We start from the raw sequence: 16,813 nt of genomic DNA on the forward strand, positions 1-16,813 counted from the left end.
ATGTAAATTGATGGCTGAGCACATAATAGGCTCAGAGATGTTACATAACTTTGAAAACTGGACATGGAGTAGAGAGATCACTTCATCAAAATCACTACTTTCATGCTAGACCTAAGAATAACATACAATATTACCCCACATTTGGTGGGTTATTTCCAGTGCCTATACAAATGCATAATATCATTCCATTTCCGTACATTCAACGTATTGCTCATCTATTCCAGCCAGCTTCATGACTGTAAAACCAAAAAATTAGCCAGTGCTGAATATAATTTAGCTCCCCTTTTGCAAAACTGCCCCTCAGGCTAAAACCCACTAAGGGCAGCAAGTTTCTTTCTTACTGCTTTTGCTTTTTACTGTTTCCATGAAGCTTAAGAATTCCGTTTACAAACATTTTATTGAAGAATGCTCACAACACATTATAGAGCACCAAAATGAGAGAGTGCTAAGCATTGTTGCTATGTCCCAAAATCTGCCCATTCTTTCAGAACCCTGATAATTACTACTTATATTTTAACCTACCTACCTCTCTCCCTCTCTCATTGTGGGGCATTTTTGTATTCCACATTTCCACAGTGTTGCTATAATCTATAATACATATCCCACCCACATGTACCTTCAGAAAAGAGTGACAATAACTGCTCACAAACTGTTTAATAAACATTAACATTACTATTTAAATGTGCATTTATGATGTCATGAACTCAAGGCATTATGGACTACATTTCTAGATAGATGAAGCTATGCTCACACAATTCAAAACTTACAGCTAACTAAGCTATGGTCCAGGATTAGGAAGCGAGAGAGTTAGAAGGGCTAGAAGGCAAAGTGTCCCTTGAAGAACTGAGGTAAGGTAGAAACAGGAATGGATCTGAACTTCACACACACAGAGACACACAGACACACACGGGTCAGGAATCATTATTAGAAAGAAGAGGAACCTCTTTTAGCAATAGCAATAGCAATAGCAATAGCAATAGCAATAGCAATAGCAATAGCAATAGCACTTACATTTATATACTGCTCTATAGCTAGAAGCTCTCTAAGCGGTTTACAATGATTTAGCATATTGCCCCCCAACATTCTGGGTACTCATTTTACTGACCTCGGAAGGATGGAAGGCTGTCAACCTTGAGCCCTTGGTCAGGATCGAACTTGTAACCTTCTGGTTACAGGGCGGCAGTTTTACCACTGCGCCACCAGGGGCTCTTAGAGGAGCAAGGGGCTCTTAGAGGAGGACCACTCTTTTGTAGTGGAGCAAGAACTGAAGTTGTGTTATTTGGGCTAAACCTTTTGGACAGGTCTGCTTATTTTCATATGGTGTTATGCTGTAACTTTCAGAACTGAGTGGACACGGACACACTTAAAAGTGTTCAAAAGCCCTCAAGGAAGCAGCCATGCCATGCATCATTACCACTGTTACACAATTCATACTGAGATTGTCACTTTTTCAAAATTTATTCTTCTGTTGACCCCACAAAGTGTTTCTTTATTACAGGAACAGGCTACTTAGAAACAACTATAGTGAATCACCCATGGCTATGATCATGGTAACAAGCACACTGCAGTGAAGAACATCCCAGTTTCACTACAGTTTAAATATTCAACTGTTCAGGATATCTGAAGCCAGTTCTCCCCCAACCCTAACCCTAACCCAGGGTGTCACAATACCCAACAAAGATCCCATATAACTGCACCTTCTATAATCTGAGCCCCCACTGAAGCTTTAATAACACTCCAGATACCACAATTTCATCAAGCCAAAAGAACTATATATATACCTTTGTAACCAATACTGCATGACCATTGTTCTGTTGGAGAATCAACTTTGTAAAGGAGGCTGCTTGATGCTTCATATGTTCTTACTAGATTGCTCCCAGCTCAGACATAATGCCTCTGCTACTACTCAACTGTGCCTACTATTAATCGATGGCCACCAGGAAGTACTCCATCCTCTCAGGGCAAATAATGTTTCCCTTGATCCAACACTGCACTCACTTCTCAAGGAAAAAAGCATCAAAGGTCTTCCAGCTTGACAGTCACAGGCTCTGGAATGCAGCTTGTTATATGCAGCTTGTTCCCACCCACCCTCCTGCCTGCCCGCCTCTTAAACTTTATCACAGTGAACCTTTCAAACTCAAGATTCTACTGCCACTTGCCTTCATAGATCCAAACATAAAAACAGAATTTAAAATGTTTCTTTAAAGAGAACGAGCTAGATCAACTTAAATGGCTGCTGCTAATCTCAGCAGTATTTTTGCTGCCCAGCTATGTGGCTCAAAGGCCTAGGCCTGTGCACCACCAGAAATATCAGATCAATGCCAATCCAACAAAGATATGCAAGGAATATACTGGGGAGGCCGACAGAACCTCCCCAACACTTTCAGGGCAGATTCAGACATACAAGATAACCATAGTTAACCGTGACTGGGGTTACAATTTCTAACTCCAATTCGCGCTGCAAGTGTTCAGCAGACCGTGGCCAGCCAAACTGGAGTTTCAGGAAAGAACCAGCGTGGTGTAGTGGTTAGAGTGCTGGACTAGGACCAGGAAGACCCGAATTCAAATCCCCATTCAGCCATGAAACTAGCTGGGTGACTCTGGGCCAGTCATTTCTCTCTCAGCCTAACCTACTTCACAGGCTTGTTGTGAGGAGAAACTCAAGTATGTAGTACACTGCTCTGGGCTCCTTGGAGGAAGAGCGGGATATAAATGTAAATAAATAAAATAAATAAAATAAAATAAAATAAAGAGGCGAATTGAATTCCCGGCCACTTGGCCTCCCAGTCCAATCCCAGACAGCTCTGCGGCCAGACTGTGGGCAAAGCGTCACCGTGTCAGCAGCTCGGCCACAACTGTCTACAATCTCTAGGGCAGCATGCCAAGTGCAATTGTGCATTTTCCGATGCTCTGCCCACCCTCATCAGGGGAAGGGCATTGAAAGCCCTTTAAACCGCTCAGAGACGTAAGTTTGGGGCAGTATAAAAATATGTTAAATAAATAAATGCCCTGCAATGCCATCACTGCTTCTGCCAGCCATGGCAGCACCGCCCCACCCACCCAAGTTGCCCTGCACCCTGAAAACACCACACAATCTCCAATTCCTTCTGGAGGGGCAGGGAGATGGAATCTCGCTTTCAGTGTGGGAGGGGAGTAGAAAACCAGCACTCACTAGAATGGGATATGCAGATGTGGGAGGGTAAAGGATGCTGGGGGAGGGGGTCTGTCCCACCATAGCCGGGGAAGATGTCACAAGGGGACGCCCTGGCAGAGCACTCCAGCCAGACCCATCACTACCCTGGTGCAAGGATCTTGCTGCCCAGTGGGCTCACACTCTCGTGAGAGGGCCAGTATACTGGGGATAGGTCTGTGCCTGCTAAGGCTCTATCCCCACCCAAGGACTGTGAGGTCATGACCTGAGCTGCCCACTTAACCACCAGGGAATCCAAAGGGGCCTCCGTTCTAGTGGGGCCCCCAACAATCTTTGTTAAAAAAATAGGGGAAAGATCCACTACTTCCCACTCCCCAAATTCCTCTGAAGCATTTCACGCACCACAGAAGACATCCTCGCACCCCATGTGCAGAGGAGAGTGCAGTGGGCCAATGGGGAAAATATACTTACTCAAGTTTTAAAATCCTCTTCGTCCGTGTGCCATATGCAGATAAGCAAGTACAGGGAATCGTGAGAGAAGGCACTCTTCTCTGCTCCCTTAACCCCAGGGCAGCTGGGTCACCTGCAAGGTCACACCTGTGCATAGGTATGAATGGCCAAGCAGCGGGCCCATTTCCGAGACTCCTCAGCTGCCATCGCCAGGACCAAGAAAGCAGTCTCGGTGATACCCCTGCCCACCGCTTCCCAACACACAGTAACACAGCTCTACTTGGAGCACCATGGTCTGACATTCTTGTGAGCAGGTGTAGTCCACTCATGGCCATTTCTAGATCATTAGTAACCAGCAGTTGTAAACCACCACCACCCTGAGAAGTGGTGGACCCCACTTCCCCATTCTTTCTTGTAGGGGGGGAAGAGAGAGAACAGTTCTCCCTGAAACCTCTCCACCCTCCTCCCCTGCACAGACTTTTACACACCCAAAGGAAATCTATACCATTCCTTTGCCCTTGCCTGGGCGTGTCTGCGGCAGTGAGGGAGCAGTAGACACCTGCACAGACCTTTCCACCTATTCAAAACTCCCAGGTCCCGGTCCATCCTCATGCCATATGCAGATCTACAGATGCAGGTATTAACAAGAGAGGAGAGCCCCCATTCTCCCCCAGGCAGTAGGATGGCCATTCTGGGGTGATGGCAAGGAGACATGTGTACACATGGGCTGGTGGGGGCACGGTTTTGCAGCAGCTTGTCTGCAGTCCCCAAGATAAGGAAACTGGTCTCTGGGCTAGCACTTCCTGTGGCTGCCATCCAGAAAACATCCTTGCTCTATTCAGAGCAACCATGGCCTGATGCTCCCGTGGGAGAAGTGTCAGTGCAGGAAGGGTAGATTTTGCTATCTGGCATCACTGCAGATTTGTCCGGGCAACTGTCTCCTCTTCTCTCTAATTGTCCTTCTCATTAGCTGTCTGGCGGTGTTCCCATGGCCTTTCGCTGTCATGCCTGGCTGTTGAGCCCTGGGTTGGGTGGCTGGATCCTTGAGAAATGATCTCAGTTGACCCAAGACTGACCCTGGTGACTGGCCTTGATCATGGGCAGGTCTTTGGGGGCACAAACCCCTGAAAATGGAAGGGCCTGCCCCCCGCTTCCCCAACCTTTCTGTGAAATGAAACTTGGCTGCTTGGGAATCCCTTCTTACGGGCTGCCTTTCAAATCTTGCCAATAGCATCCCCACCTAAACCAGCTGCACGGACAGTGTGGGCAACTGGCTGCGGAGTGGACCGTTCCAGTCATACGAAATTCCAAGGCCAGAGCCAGTGTTGCAGCGTATGTAGATCAGCCGCTGGAACTGGAATTTCCCTGCTAAACCGTGTGGGCATGGGAGACAGAGAAAATCATGCATATGTGCTGTGAAGGTGAACTCACTGCCAAAGGGGGTGCTTTTAACCCTGATGTCCACCAGCCACCGAGACTGGGAAAGGTGTTGCTGGGGTACCCATCCCTGGGGCTTACAGGGATGTAGTATTCCGGCTGGGCGGTGGCAACCCTCCAGCCCAAATGCATGCCTGTATTGGCAGGTCAATATCTAGAGGCAACACAGTTCCGATCATGAGGTATGGCCAATATTGCATGTGTGCACCCCAGGGGAAGGGGATGGGGCCCCCTTCCCCACCCTTTCTGTGTAAAAAAAATAGAATTTGGCTGCTCCAGCTTTCCTGATTGAGTGTGCCTTTTGTCTTCCCCCACCAGCCATTTGATCCCCCACCCCAGTACCATGATGGGGTGTCCTGCTTCTGCTGCCACTTGGAGTGTTTGTACTTGTCAACATGCATGACTGTTGCTCCTTTCTTGGGAAGCAAAGCACTGAGCGCCCATCCTGTCGTCCCATGCCCTCGCCCTGCCACTTGCCAGGTGTGGGGAGCAAGGGATAGAGTGGGAATCGAGGGTGCAGCTGTGTAGCTTGACAGGCTGGCCAGTCTGGGATGGGGCATGGTAGCATCCCTGTAGCCTGGCAACTCCATAGTTTGGCAGGAGGTGCGTAGCCAGTTTTCTGAGAGGCTGCCAGTGAGAAGTGCCGAAAACATGAAGCAGCCACGTCCTCAGGTGGGTCTGCATTGCCAGCTCTATGATTCGGGTTTGAAAATAGGTGCAAAACCATGGTTAATGCTGAGTCTGAGGTTGGGTGTAATGCTTCAGTGGAAAAGCCACAGTTTTCAGTGGCAAAGCTTAGAGAAAATTGAAGGTCCCAACCGGAGTTTGGCAGGGCAGAACAGAGTTAACTTTCGAACTGTAACCATGCTTTCATGCCTTCAGGCATACTGTAGTTACAATCATGGGCAGTTATAACCATGGTTAGAGTGTACGTCTGAACTTGGCCTTGGTATCGAGTCAGCACTGACCAGATCTTTTAACAATAATCCTTATCAGAAGCAAGCTTGAAGTCTCCCCAAGCTGACTCCAGACCTTGAATTAAAGGATTGCACCCCCAAAATCAGAGGTGAGGGGCCAAGGTAACCCCCCAGGAAGCATCCAATGTGTTAAAGGATGCTTCCTGGGGGGGGGTCCCCCCTTATTTTTTGCAGTGCAATGGCTAGAAACCAGCTCAAGAGCCAACCTAGAGAGACTCTTCCCAAGTCAGCTCCATGCCTGGAACCTAAAGGACTACACCCCCAAAACTAGGATGTGAGAGGGTCATAATAACCCCCCAGGGAGCAGTCTCTCCAAGCTGCCAGGCTGGTTTTGTTCCAATATTACTATTATATTACTATTTTAAGTGGAAGAATTTTCAATATGATAGCAGGGATGTTAGTCTTAATTCCAACCATTGGGCTTGTTGTACAGGAAATCCTTCCAATAATGGGCATATCAGTCCGGTATTCCTATTGGACCAATATGACTGCACAGCCCTACAAAGAGCATCTCACACAAAAGACATCTTTGAGAGAGGATGGGGAAAGTTATTCATATTCAAACACCAGGCATGTGCTCCAAACCACAGACAGTTATTCCTTAGAAACACTTTTATTTCTAGCCAATTCACTGGTTCAGCATTCCAGCTACTGTTATAAACCATGGTGAGCCTAGATATTAGGTATGAATGACAAAAGCACAAACCATTTGCTTTAAAAAGAGGCAACTGTTCAGCCAGCAGTGATAATAATGCTATTATTAGGAGGTATAAAAGCAGTAACCACAAAAATGCTCTTAAAATACTTTGCTTTGTCATAATTTAATATCTACTCTATCCAAGAGCAGGTCTCAGATTCCTTGCTGAGAATCTTGCCCCTGCAACCAAAATCTCTTTGCTATTCCCCACCAACCTGAAATAGGGCCCCTAATATCACCTAATTCCAGAAATGGGGGAAAGTAACATTGGTCTTACCGTGAAGGGTTCTTTTTCCTGGTGGTAGGAGAGCCTCAGGAACGGGTTATGCAGTGAGCATGCTCGAGACAGAACTGGACATGTGACTCTTTGTGGGCGTATCAGCCTCCCAGTTCCAGAGATGTTGAGCGAAGATGATATGAGTCTTGTAAAAAGAGAGAGCTCGTCGGCAGCCGAAGGCCTAAATAACTGTAAACTGTTCAAATAGAGAACTAGACAACACCATGACAAATTAATAAAAGACAAAAACACAGCAGAAGGTTGGAGTATGAGTCTGGTTACCCTGAGAGTCGCCCGACACCCCCCTTCTTTAACCACCCACAGTCGGATAAGTAAGAGCATCCGGGCGGGGCTGAGGCTCTCCTACCACCAGGAAAAAGAACCCTTCACGGTAAGACCAATGTTACTTTTTCCCCGGTGGTAGGAGAGCCTCAGGAACGGGACTTGCCCAAGCTTCATATTATAGTCCCGGGTGGGACGGATGCGACTAAAGCACCTGTTGTAATACCGTGCGGCCAAAGGCCGCCTCCCGTTCATTATATTCCGATATCTTGTAGTGTTTGATAAATGGTGAAACAGAGGACCAAGTGGCCGCTCTACAGATCTCGGTTAGGGGAACATGTGCCGAGAAAGCCGCAGAAGTAGCGGCGCTTCTCGTGGAATGAGCGGTTACACCCCCCGGTGGGCTCAGGTGTAAGGCTGAGTAAGCCATTTTTATGCAAGCTCGTATCCACCCAGCCAGTGTAGAACTTGAGACCTTTCTACCCATGGAGTGGGGGTGAAAGGAGACAAATAGGGCGTCTGTTCTCCGGAATTCCTTGGTTCTTTTAAGGTAAATACGCAATGCCCTGCGGGCATCCAATTTGTGCCATAATTTCTCCCTCCTATGGCTAGGAGAGGGGCAGAAGGAAGGGAGAACGATAACCTGGGACCTATGAAATACTGAGTTGACCTTAGGTAAAAATGTCTCATCAAGTCTCAGGATGACCGCGTCATCCTGAAAGGTGCAGAATTCCTTTCTGGAGGAAAGTGCCCCTAACTCGGAAACCCTCCTAGCTGAGGTGATAGCTACTAAAAACAGGACTTTATAAGAGAGGTTTTTAAGAGAAGTCGTTGTGAGGGGCTCGAAGGGTGGCTTGGTAAGAGCATTAAGCACCTTGTTGAGGTCCCAAGTTGGAAAACGCCGAAGCGTAGGAGGAGCAAGATTCGTGGCTCCTCTAAGGAATCTGGTAATGTGAGGGTGTAGGTCGTGTTTGTTTTTCAAGGTGATATTGAGAACAGAGGACAGGGCCGAGACCTGTCTGCGCAATGTGGATGGACGGAGGTGTAATTTTAGCCCTTCTTGCAGAAAACTCAAGACTTCCGGAACCCCTGCGTGCAAGGGATCTACCCCGTTCTGGAACGCCCATTTGAAGAAAGCTGACCAGGTGACTTGGTAGATGCGTTGAGTGGAGGCCCTTCTGGACGCCAAAATGGTGTGTATTACAGAGTCTGTATACCCACGATCCTCTAACTCTGAGCGTTCAACCTCCAAGCGCTCAGTTGCAACCAGGTGGGGTCTGGATGAAGGACTGGACCCTGTTGCAGGAGGTCGTGTCGTTGTGGCAGGAACCATGGCTTTTCGACCGCCAATTCGACTATTGTGGAGAACCAGGGCCGTCTTGGCCAGTGCGGTACGACTAAGATGAGATCCGCCTGCTCTTGAATTGCTTTCCTGAGTACCTTCATGATTATGGGGATCGGAGGGAAGGCGTACATCAGACCCCTTGGCCAGGGAGAGAGTAGAGCGTCTGTTCCCTCTGCTCTGTGCGATTGGTATCTGGTGAAGTAGCGCTGCAGTTGATGGTTGTGGTCGGACGCGAAGAGGTCCACCGCTGGATTTCCTAGTCGATCCGATATCTGGGCAAAGATCTCTGGGTGTAGTGCCCATTCTCCTGGATCCAATGCCTTGCGGCTTAACCAGTCCGCCAGGTTGTTCTCCTCCCCTTTTAGGTGCTCTGCTGAGATGGACAGGATATTCGACTCTGCCCATCTGAACAGGCGGTTTGACTCCTCCATCAGCTTTCGCGATCTGGTGCCCCCCTGACGGTTTATGTGGGCTTTGACTGTCACATTGTCCGTTCTTATAAGGACATGTTGATTCGCAATCAGGCTCTGGAAGTGGATAAGAGCCAGTCGAACTGCTCTTAGTTCCAGCCAATTGATGGGGTGACGTGCTTCCCCTGGTGTCCATACTCCTTGAGTGAATAGTTGTTGGCAGTGTGCCCCCCAGCCAGTGAGACTGGCGTCTGTTGTCAGGACGATCCTGGGCGGAACTTCCAGTAAATGGCCTTTGGTCATGGCTGGGGAAAGCCACCAATGTATTGATCTCTGGACTTGTCGTGGCAGGCTGATAAGTGTCTTCTTGCCCGTCATCACGTGGTCCTGCCATGGGAGAAGAACCCATTGTAGTGGCCGGGAGTGCCATCTGGCCCAGGGGGTGCAGGTCAAACATGCTATCATGCTCCCTAGTGCCTGGGATAATGTCATGACATCCCACGTCTGTTTGGTCAATAAAGGCTGCAGTTGTAGCTTTAATCTTTCTCTTCTCTCCTGTGACAACGAAATTGTGCCCCGTGCGGTGTCGAATAGGGCCCCGAGGTGGACTAGCTGTTGTGTTGGTTCCAGGTGACTTTTCTGAACGTTTACGACAAAACCGTGGTCCCCCAGGGCCTGCAGTGTGGTTCTGATGTCCCTGACTGCCTGAGCCCGGGATCTGGCTCTCAGAAGTAAGTCGTCCAGGTAAGGGTGGATATGGATGCCCCTGGTGCGGAGGAGCGAGATCAGGGACACCATCACCTTGGTGAAGACCCTCGGGGCGGACGATAGGCCGAATGGTAGGGCTCGATATTGGAAATGGCTCCCATTGTATGAGAATCGAAGGAACTGTCGCGATTGAACTGCGATCGGGATGTGCAGGTACGCCTCCGACAGGTCGAATGCTGCCAAGAAGTCCCCTGCTTGTATGGTTTCTTTGATTGATTGGAGGGACTCCATGCGAAACTTTCTCTTCGTCACGTGTCGATTGAAGGCCTTCAAATCCAAAACGGCTCGCCAAGAACCGTCTTTTTTGGGTACAAGAAATAGGATAGAGTAAGTGCCTCGAAAAAACTGAGAAGGAGGGACCGGTTCTATGGCCCTGATCTGAAGAAGATGTTGTATTGCTTTTAGCATTCGAAGATGTCTCTCCGGAACAGAAGACCTTGCGGTGGAAATGAATCTTTGATGAGGAATGGATGACAATTCGATGTTGTAGCCGTTCGTGACTACCTCTAGCACCCAAGCGTCGGCGGCTGTAGACATCCAGGTGGTGCAAAAGTCCGAAAGCCGGCCGCCTACGGGGGTAGCGTCATTGTTTTCTGTAAGATGTTGCACCTGAGAGCGATTTCTGGTGCGCGCCTCTGCTGTTGCCTCTGAAGCGTTGTCTCCACTGGTACCGTCCCATTCCTCTGTTCTGGAAGTATCTGTAGTCTCTATTCTGGAACCCCTGGTTGTGAGCTGGCGAAGGTTGGTTGGCGTGTTGTCTGAAGGGGCGAAAACTGCGAGGGGCGCCACGAAAAAACGCCCGAGGGTATCTACGAGCAGTAGGCAATATTTTCTTTTTATCCCAGGACTCTACCAGAACTGGTTCGAGGGCCGGGCCAAAAAGGTTTTCACCCGCAAAGGGGGCGGAAACCAAGGCCAACTTTGACTTATAGTCTACATTCCATGATTTGAGCCACAAGGCCCTGCGGATTGCCACACCCGCTACCATGGCCCTAGATGATTGTTGGATTCCGTCTAAACTGGAATCTGCCATCAGGGCTGCCGCTTTGGCCATCTTATTAATTCCCTGACGGAGCTTGGGCAATTCTGGGGGAACCAATTTGACCAACTCCTTAGCCCAGAGCAGGGAAGCTCTGGCGAAAATCGAATTTGTGGTACCTATCTTAATGGCAGACGCCGTGGCCTCATGAACCTTCTTAAGTAATGACTCACAGCGCCTGTCCTCCTGTGTCCTAAGTTGCTCCTGTCCCTCAGCTTGAACAATTGCCCCTGACACTAGTTGTGCCACCGGAGGTTCTACCTTAGGCATGGCAAGGAGCTTTGAAATGTCATTAGTTAGAACATAGTGTTTTTTGGGGATATTGCCAATGGGTTTGGAAGCCATGGGCCGTTGCCACTCAGCACATAGCACATTCTTGAATAATGGAGGAAAGGGAACTGTGGGACTCACCGCCTCCGACGTTGGGAAGACTTGCTGGTCCAGTGTGGGCGTGGTGCTCTCTTGCTCCGGTGCAGCCACATCATTGATTATGCGTTTTGCTTTTGCTAATAATACTTCAAAATCAGCTGAGGAGAAAAGTCTTGCATTGTTAGGTATGGGAGGAGGAATCTCCTCGTCTGACAATTCCCCTTCTTCCTTATCTGACTCTGGTTCGACTGGCAATTGGGGGGAATGTTCCCCCGATGATGAGTGAATGTCTGGAGGGGCGCCGGGGCGTGTGGGTAGGAGACTGGCAACTGAAGTACCCAGCGGGGGTGGAGGTGGGAGGGGTTGAGTAACCCCGGTAGACACTGGGGTTGGATGTTTTGGGAGCTTTGGTGCCTTGGAGTTTCCCGACCCTGATGAGGAGGATGGGGAGTGCCTGTGTCTTTTTCTGTGTTTTTGTGTCAGAAATCTGGGCAGAAAAGAGCCTATTTCTGACTGAGGGATTGCCCTGCGTCTGGGGCTTGAATCTGGGGAAGAGGAGGATAACCTCGATAAACCTCGCCTGTTGGGTTGCCGCCTGTGACCTATCCTAGGTCCAGGTAGGCAATTCAGCTGTTTTTGTGTTGGTGCTACAGAGTTCTGTGGAGGAATGGAAGTATTCTGGTCAGCACGTGTTTGAGGTTGCAAAGAGACTATTTCTCTTCTAAAAAATTCTCTTAACCACTCCGTGGCTGCTGGAGAAAATGGATCTGTACTCACGTGGGCGAGAGGTGTCGTGATTTCCCCCACTGGGTCGTTAATCGCGGGAATGTCAGTAGCTTCCCCTTGCAGAACCGGGGTCTGTATTCCATTGGCAGCCGTTACAATGCCCACCGGGCAACGGTCAATAGAATTATTTTTCTCTGTGGTGCTTATCGGTATTGTGCCCACCGGGCTCCGAGCCACCAATGTCTGCTTGTCGCTTTTCTTAAGGGCTTCCTTTTGTTTCGCGCCGTTTGCCGCCATTTTAGTTTTGGAGCGGCGGCAAACCGCTTGAATAAGCAAGCGCTCACTCAGGCGCTTGTGCCCCTCCGCCTTGGGCAGGGACTCTTTGCGCTTCTTTTTCTTTTTTAACTTTTGCTCCCCCAAGTGCTTAGACTTTCTGCTCGCCTTAACATGAACGTTAGAACTAGATGCCTCTGCTGTGAGCTCCTGGGGGGCAGCGGAGACGGAAGCGTTCGTACTGGGCAATCTGATCAGATCGGAGCTAACGGCCGCGGAGGGATCTTCCCGCTCGCTGCCCAGGTGCTGCGGCAGCATGGAAGCCTCCGATAGGGACCCCTGAAGGAGTTCCTCTGCGTGCGATCTGTCCATAAGGACAATGAATGAACAGCAAGGCAGAAAACAAAAAATATAACAATTTGGTGCTCCAATTAGAAACAAATCCAAAGTAAAAGATCAATTTGCGGCCAGAACCAATTTGGAGTCAAATAGAGAAACGACTCTCTTCCCCCCCTTGCACACCGTCAGGACAAAATAGCAACACGAATACAGATAAGAAAGGTAAGAAACGGAATAGGACAAGGCTAACAATATAGAGAAACACTTGCCGAATACAGAGCTCTCTCAAAAACAGTCTAATCTCGAGCGAGACAGAACTGGAACTGGGAGGCTGATACGCCCACAAAGAGTCACATGTCCAGTTCTGTCTCGAGCATGCTCACTGCATAACCCGTTCCTGAGGCTCTCCTACCACCGGGGAAAAATGCAATGATAACCACCAAGACAAATCTCTAGAACTTTTGCTATTTACAACAAAAGCCACACAGTGCATAGAAATGCTAATATATTGAATAACTTGTCACTAAAGTTTTCATTCTTACCACAAAATTGATTCTTCTAATAGCTTGCTAGCATAATTTTGAAGTTACTATTCCTTTTGTCAGCATCACTGTGAAACACACCCAGGAAGTAGTTTATCTATAAAACAGGGGAGGGTGGAAGAGAACAGAAAAAAGAAAGGTTATTTATTAGATGTCTATCCCACTTTTCAACCAAAGTTCCCAAAATGAGTTATAATATCAACAAAATAGATTTCCACGTGGGTTGCTGGATGGCTGCAGATCGGTCCATTTAATAACCATGTTGTAACCATGAAGATTCTGATTTCTAAGACTCATTAGAACCAGCATGGTGAGTGCTGAGAGTGCTGGACGAGGACCGGGGAGACCCAAGCAAATCCCCATTCAGCCATGATACTTGCTGGGTGACTCTGGGCCAGTCACTTCTCTCTCAGCCTTCACAGGGTTGTTGTGAGGAGAAACATATGTATGTAGTACACTGCTCTGGGCTCCTTGGAGGAAGAGCAGGATATAAATGAAATGGAATAAAATAAGTTCCTGATCAGGGACACTTCTCATGGTACTCATATAAAGTTGGAATTAAAAGAGAAGAATTTCTTTATGACATTCAGGCATGCACCGGCTGATTTTTTGCTGCAACTCAAACCCAGCCCTCTCCCCCCACCCATGGCTAAGTTGCAGCCTTATAATTAGGGGTGTGCACAGAACCGCCAACTGCAGTCCAGCACTGGGGTGGGGGGGTACCTTTAAGAGCGGCGGGAGGGTTTACTTACTCCTTCCGCCGCTTTCCCGCTCTTTCGCCCTAATCCTATGTGTAATTGGGGCAGAAGGATACCTCCCTGCCGCCCCTTCCCCGACGTTGCTGGGAAAACTCCCAGCAGCCCTTTGCGTGCACGCACACATGGCACTCCCAGCAGTCCTCTGCGTGAGCATGCACGCGTGCGCGCAAAGGACTGCTGGGAGTTTTCCCAGCAACGTCGGGGAAGGCGCGGCAGGGAGGTATCTTGCTGCCCCAATTACACATAGGATTACGGCGAAAGACCGGGAAAGCGGCGGGAGGGGTAAGTAAGCCCTCCCGCCGCTCTTAAAGGTACCCCCCCCCCAACCGGACTGCCCATTTCAATGGCCTCTGGACCGGTCCGGGCCCAACCCTACTTATAATCACGCCATTGGTCCATCTGGCTCAGTAGTCTGTCCAGTGACTGACAGTGGCTCTCCAGCATTTCAGACTGAGGGTATTCCTAGCCCTACATGGACATAGAAACTCAACATGGAACTCTCTGCATGCAAAGCAGGTGATCTACCACTGATCGGCAGCCCCTTCTCTAACATCATTACATTTTAAGTGATACAAATGTATATCACTCCCATGCTATTTTTTTAAAAAAAATAAAAATTCCAGGTAGACTGTTTCATTCATATATTATAAACTGTCGTCAAAATTAAGATATCCAAACATGTTCATAAGACAGTACCTCTGTACCTCAGAGATAAACATCAGATATATCCCTAAACATCCCACTGACATTCTGATAGAAACAGAATGGCTCTGGGTGTAGTGGGCCCGGGACAAGCAACCTTCCCTCTTCTTAGCTCAAAACAAGAAACGGCAGCTCTGCTTCATGTAGTCCCCACTCAGCTGCCTAGGAAAGATGACTGAGCAACAGGACCTTGTATACCTTTTGTACTTTACATCTAATTAATGCAAGTAGTTGCTTTGCACTGTCTGGGAGGGATCAATTTTTCATAGCCAAATCTGTTACACTTTACTTCCTAAAATAAGACACCCCTTGAAGCAGTTTCAAATCTCTGGAAGCTTTGGATCTGTTCAACTACAGCTCTATCACTGTTTCCCACACAATTAAGACTGACTGGGTGGGATATATACAATTTGAATGGAGTATTTAGAACAACAGAAGGAATGGAGCACTTTACTAAGTCCACTGAAAAGTGGGAAAGAAATTAGTATATGAAAATGAACATCGTCATCTTTGTGAAAATGAAAACAGCAATTTGCAGGCTGTGCAACTCTCATTATCTTCAAAGTTAGTTAATCTACACATAGTAAAATACTTAAAGCTAACACCTTAAAATGCAAACAAAATCAAGATTCAACATAACGATTCCTCTGAAGTGAAACTAGATACTGAAAACTGTATGAAACTTTAAAACGGAAGTGAAACTGTAATGAGGTTTTCTAATGATCCACCGCTCATAGACTAGACAGAGGCAACTCTTATTATACAATGTTAGATTAGATCTAAGTAGCAGATCCCCATCCCCACCACCACCACATGGGGCAAGCACATGTGTAAGGGAAGTTGTTCCAGGAACCTAGAGCTTCTGCTGCTAGAAAACAAGAAGCAGCTGGAAATTGTTCTGTTTTAAGAATTTCCTTTTGCCCTCATTAGGAGGACTCTTTAAACCAAAAGGTCCATCTAGTTCAGCAACTACCCTGTTTCCCCGAAAGTAAGACCTACCCCGAAAGTAAGACCTAGCAGTAATTTCTGATGTACCGCTAATTGCCCTAGTGCATTTTTGGGGGCTAAAATTAATATAAGACACTGTCTTATTTTCGGGGAAACACGGTATTTCACACAGCAGCCATCCAGATGCTTTTGGGAAACTCAGAAGTGGTACGTGTAGCAAACAGCCCTCTCCTGCTGTTGCTTCCCAGCACCTGGTTTTCAGAGGCATACTGCCTGTGAAACTGGAAGTAGAATATACCTCCACCATGACTAGAAGGAATTGTCCTTTTAAAGTTATCCAAGCTGGTTGCCATCACCACATCTTGTGGCAGTGACTTCCATAAATTCGTTAAGCACCATATGAAGAAGTTATCGAATGTTAATTTAGTTTTACTGGGAGATTTTAATGGGGTTGTCTCTACATCCTTGGATAGAAAATCTGATACGTCTGAAAGGAGTCTGCAAGGTAGGCTACCTAAAGCTTTTTTTTAAATTTAGTAGAACATATGAATCTTTATGACTTGTGGATAATCAAAAACTCAAATGCAAAGGAGTATACTTATTTCTCTGAAAGATATAAATCTCATTCAAGGATAGATATGGTCTGGACATCCAAATCTATTACGCCATGTATGAAAAGAATGGATATCTTGCCCAGAACCTTTTCAGATCATAATGCAATTTGCTTTACATGGAAGAAGAAGGGAACGGTTTCCTTTCGCTGGAGACTGAATGAATACTTGCTGAAAAAAGCGGAAGTTATAGAGAAAGCCAAAAGAAAGTTAAAGGACTATTTTGAACTGAATTTAAACCAAGGAATGGACAATAAGATAGTTTGGGATGCAGGAAAAGCAGTTATGAGAGGTTTTTTTATACAACAAAATGCATACTTTAAAAAACAAAGGGGACTGAAAAAAGAGGGATTATTGATGGAGATTTCTAAAAAAGAAAGAGAACTTCTATGGGCTAAGGACAAGAAGAAGATTACTCAAGTCATTAAAATGCTTCAGCAGCAGCTCTCTATGTTACTATTTAAATGAAGTTAAATGGAACTTAAAATATGTGAAGCAAAATTCATTTGAATTTGCAAATAAACCAGGCAAGTTGCTGGCTTGGAAAATTAGAAGTGAGAAAAAGAATAAGTACATATCCAAGATATCAACAAAAAATGGGCTTTCCTATGATGAAAGGGAAATAAAAAGCGAATTTTTTAGATATTATTCTGAATTATATAAAGGAAATAAAGTAGAAGATATAAAAATCAACAAATTTCTCAAGACACAA

General features: G+C 47.2%; 1 protein-coding gene across 7 annotated transcripts in view; it reads right to left on the bottom strand.

Annotated features, from left to right (window-relative positions):
- The window catches only part of SIPA1L1 (signal induced proliferation associated 1 like 1), a 320,297-nt gene that overhangs the window by 214,094 nt on the left and 89,390 nt on the right, over positions 1 to 16,813 (bottom strand). For 5 of the 7 annotated variants that reach the window (XM_053311160.1, XM_053311211.1, XM_053311201.1 and 2 more), the window contains one exon: positions 13,083 to 13,179. The exons of 1 other annotated variant lie outside the window; for it this stretch is intronic. The gene's annotated coding sequence lies outside the window, so the exon portion shown is untranslated. Of the gene's footprint in view, positions 1 to 6,989; positions 7,382 to 13,082; positions 13,180 to 16,813 lie in introns of those variants that run through there. One more of the 7 variants, XM_053311191.1, reaches the window with a different exon arrangement.

Source organism: Hemicordylus capensis, chromosome 1, assembly GCF_027244095.1.
Source record: "Hemicordylus capensis ecotype Gifberg chromosome 1, rHemCap1.1.pri, whole genome shotgun sequence".
NCBI classification, from domain to species: Eukaryota; Metazoa; Chordata; class Lepidosauria; order Squamata; family Cordylidae; genus Hemicordylus; species Hemicordylus capensis.